Genomic DNA, 4,838 nt, shown 5'->3' with positions numbered 1-4,838 from the left:
TCGCTCCGCTATTGTCCATTCCCAGCAGCAATTAACGCCTTTTTTTAAAATGGAGACAATGTTCGCCTTTATGTTCTCTTTTTCCTCATTTTGTTTCGCCGCGAGCATTTGTGTTTAAATTCAAAGGACGAGGGAACCAACGGTCAGAGCGCGTCATTGTTGTCGGTCTTATCTCTTCCAATCCGCGCTCAAACAAACGTGTCCGGAAATTGCCATTACCTGTTAAATTACCGATTGGCCATCAAGTGAAAGAAGAAGAAACTGGAACTGAAAAGTGCATAATTCTATTGATCCCATTTTTATTTTTTCAAGAAAAATTATTGTTTTCTCCCTCATTTTACCTATAGCTGATGAAATGCAAAACATTTTGGTGTTTATATGAATGTTTATTAAAATGGCTCTGCTTTCTATGGAGAAGTCGATTGATCGGGATGACTATTTTTTTCATACATTGATTTAAATCGAAGTTATCTGTATATGACTAATAAAGATTTAGTCTTCTATACCGAATGACAGAGGTTTACAAAAAAAATAATTTTATCACAAAAAATTTCATCAATTAATTAGGAATCGTTCTCCGTAAATTGTCTGCCCGGTCATTTAATTGGAGCGATATCCTAAGATAAGTTGATCTTCGACATAGCAACAGGTATTGTCTTTGCCATAAAGAAATAGAATGGATTAGATGACTTCTAAATACCATTTCAGTGAGCCTAGGTTTGAAAACCGTCTGGAGTTAGGAGGTTTATTGTTTCCCATTTTTTTTCTGATTTGCAAATAAGTGGTAATACTCTTTGGATAGCAAAATGTACACCATTGAAACTTGTACAAATTGAAGGAAACTTTGGGGATCGTAGTCATTTTCAATACATGCATGCATGCTAGGCCCTCTTGGAAGCGTACTCAGAATTTTGTAATTACATGAGTATGAATTTTCTAACTTAGGGCCTAGAAGTATAGTTAACGTGACATTGCTAAATCACTCTTGGTTTTAAAGTGCCTAATTAATAATACCGATAAAAAATCTGACCAAAATTTCTTAGATATGAAGTGAAACACTTTGCGCTTTCCACATAAAAATTTATTACACTAGAGTCGACATGTTTCGCCGTCGAGTTTTAGTTTTTTTTTTTTAGTTTTAGAGTCGTTTAGAGTCGACATGAGTCTCATAATGCTGCAGTGCAGCGAAGCATGTCGACTCTAGTGTAATAAATTTTTATGTGGAAAGTGCAAAGTGTTTCACTTCATATCTCATAATGGATCTCCACAAAGTATCTGCCTCATCCATCCAATTCATCAAAATTTCTTACATGTTTTTGGTGAAAATTACCCATTTCCATCACGTTTTTCAATGGAGGAAATAATCAAAAATACCTGTTACTGTCTCCATTGAACAACTAGTCCTTTATTCAAGCCATACTTCTTTGACACACAAAGATAACATGAAGTTCTCCTTTCCCTCCTCGCTAAGAGATTAAGTTTCGTCCAAAACAAATAATTCCTGTCAACCCAACTCCCAGGAAAGCCAATTTATACAATATCTAACAGTGAATAAACAGGGTGAATGGTAAGTACCTTGAATGCTGCAGAATAAATTGAAATTTAGGTATCGGTTTTCAGAAAAATACATCTTATTTTCTCTAGCAAACCCAAGCGAAGGCATAATCTACTTCGCGTGCATGCATTCCTCCCTGCGGACGTGACTATTTGCCCTCGGTCAGTGGAGCAATTAGGAATTTGGGAGAGTTGAAAAAAAAAATGACCATTAAGATCGAGATAGCCATTTCGGGATCATTTTCTCCAAAGAAAACTCTTTGTCGGAATGAAAATTCGAGATGGGAGTACACGGTGAAAGCCGCTGGATGGCAGCACGAACATGCTTTTCTTTCACGCTGAATGATGTCGTGAGCTCATCATAGAATCTATGAGAATCCAGTCAAACATTTTCTGTAGTACGGTGTAAATATTGAGGACCGTACTTTTGTGTCAAAAAAGCACGCGGCTGCGCCTTGCCAAGAAGGCCAATTTTTGTAACTCCTAAAATGTCCATGGGTATTTTGGGGAAAGTTGACACATAGAATTATATTAGACATTAACTACGAACTGAAAAAAAAACAAACACATAATCCAATTCGCAAAGCACTTTAATGATTTCATGCACTTACAGTGAGATGCCACAAATTGAAATGTGGAGTAGCCTTCAAACAACGTAATTTTTGTCTCTTATTGATAATGTATGGGAACGGGTTGGTGCGGTTGCTAGTGCTGGCTTTACACCCAGATGGTCCGGGGTCAAATCCCGACGGTGGCTGAGACTTATCAGAGGCAGCCCGATCCCTGCTTGAGTGCACTGTGGAGGGCACTTCAAGTGTAGCACTACGTCCGTCAGATGGGACGTTTAGCCGGCGCCTTTCATCAGGTAGCTAATGCGGACGCCGGGTTTCTCTCCACCTTTCCCTCATGGCGCAAATGACCTTAGCTGTCGATCGCATCCTCCAAAGATTATTACCATGAATTGAAATTTTTCTAATAAACTGCCAAAATATTGTGATTACACCTTGTATTATTTTGTTTACATTTTTTAAGAATCTGGAGCAAATTGAAATGTGGCGTAACCTCCAAATAAAGCAATTTCTGTTTCTTTTGGGTAATGCATTCAGATTGGTCATCAGTTTCTACTTATGATACCCATGAGAAATAGCAATCTCAACAGTCCCTTCCCGCTGAAATAGCAATCTCGTGATGGATCTGATGGGTGTGATTAGCTCACGGCAAATTTGAATTTTACGTTACTTCTTACCGTTGTAAAATTCATTTCCAATTGATTCAAGATTCATGAGGAAGGAGAAATATAAAAAAAATTAGTAAAAATCTGCTTTTACTATTTCCATTTACAAATCTATCTCCATTCAATATAATAATAAAAAGGTTGGGGTTTCAATGTTGACTCCTGCTTTTGGATATTGCGTAGCCATCATGCGTGCTCGGGGGAAACTCGTGCCTAAAAGTAGCTGCTTTGTTTGGCTATCATCCGTTGCCGTGACTACAGTTCACATATTATGAAGTATGTGGTTAAAACTATTCGCCCTGAACCACTACTTTGCAAACTTTCTAACTAAGTTCTGACCTTAATCTACGTTCAATAATCGGTACCAAAATTGCAATAAAGACACTACGCCAGACTTGCTGATTAACAATTGTATACAATAGGTTCGTTTAAACTACGAGGGAAGTTTTTTTTTTCAATCTTCGATAGCTCAGCAAAAACACCATACAAGTGACATGCGGGTACTGCACAGGTAGAGGGATTGGGCGTCCTCCGCACCACACACTCGATTCATTTCTGACCGTAAGTTCTTAGTTTAAGGTCAGTAGCAATCTCATTAACTACTCTGCCTCAATTCATTATCCCACCAAATGTGCACTGCGGAGAGACAGCCATTAAACTCGCCGAATGGCTTCAGCATTGACGCGACTTGACCTTTATGCCGATAAAAGAGAATTTTCCTTTAATGCAACGTGGCGAGAGTGTGAAACAGTGAGGAACTTTACGTCCATTCCCATTCAAAACAAAAGAAGAGACATGCTGACTTCTGGAAGTGTTCTGATCCATGACTACGCCCGTTATCTCAGCGCTGATGCAGCCCAACTGCTCCTTGAGCAATTTCAATTGGACATTTTCGATCTCCCGCCTTGTAATGCCGACCTAGGGCCGTGTGACTTCCGTCTTTACGCTGAGATGAAGATTTGGCTATAGGGGAATCATTTTCAAGCAGGCGATGAGCTTCAGAACAAAGGCTAAATTCACTAGAAGTCATTGGCGGCAACATTCCATGATGAAGGTATAGTAAAGCTTTCCCAGAGGCACGACCAATTCCACAGTCTCCAAGGCGATTATTTCGAAAGGACATCACGAGGACGACTCTTGCATGATGTGATCTATGAAATTCATAACTTTTAAATGCTAATCCTTGCAAATTCAAACGTTTTACTGCAAAATATTGGAAGTGGAATATTGGGAAATCGTATTGCACTCATCATCGCGCCGTGTATATTTTTGAAAGCCGATTAAAATGGGACCGAAGTGGCAACAGACGTCGGCCTTGTATGGAATGGAACTGGGGTTGCAGTATTCAATCCCCATGCTGATGTCACTGGACTAAAACAGGCAAAACTCAAGGTTACCAGATGTTTGACGCTGGATTATGTGAATGAGATAACATCCTAGGAAACGGCCAAATGCGATAGAGCTTGATTTCCTTGGCCTTTCTCAACTTCGGGTGAAGGCCCTTGTACGCCAGGAGTCCATTGCCCGACACACTGAATGGAAGAATATCCATGAACTTGAATGTTCTCTGAAAGCCCCACAAACGCGTTTCTATGACATCAATACTTCGCCGTGAAATGCTACAGTATGGATATGTGTGTGTCTCATTTCTATGACATCAATACTTCCATGGGCGTACCCAGCGAGGGGCAGGGGGAGGGGGTAGCTGCCCCCCTCTAGAAGCAAAAATCGCAAAAGTCTTTAAGCAAAATCTGAAATGAAACGAAAGTATTCAACAAATTTTCTTCAAGCCCACGACAAATGATGTGTATTAGTATAAGATATGTAACTAAAATAAAACTATTTTTTCTCGGAAATAATCTCATAAAACAATAAAGCGCTGTTATAATTTTCTTAAAATGTTGGTTTCATTCACCTTTTCCATGCTAAAATGTCACAACTTGGCTTACTCCTCCCCAGACCATGGCTTGCCCCCCCCCCCATCTGTGTGTCTCATTTATCATGATAATAAATAAGCAGAGGTTTTTATGATCTTAAGTACTGTATTGAG

This window comes from Ischnura elegans, chromosome 5 (genome assembly GCF_921293095.1).
Source record: "Ischnura elegans chromosome 5, ioIscEleg1.1, whole genome shotgun sequence".
Lineage (NCBI taxonomy): Eukaryota > Metazoa > Arthropoda > Insecta > Odonata > Coenagrionidae > Ischnura > Ischnura elegans.
The sequence above is the reverse complement of the archived record's forward strand: the minus strand, read 5'-3'. Positions refer to the sequence as shown.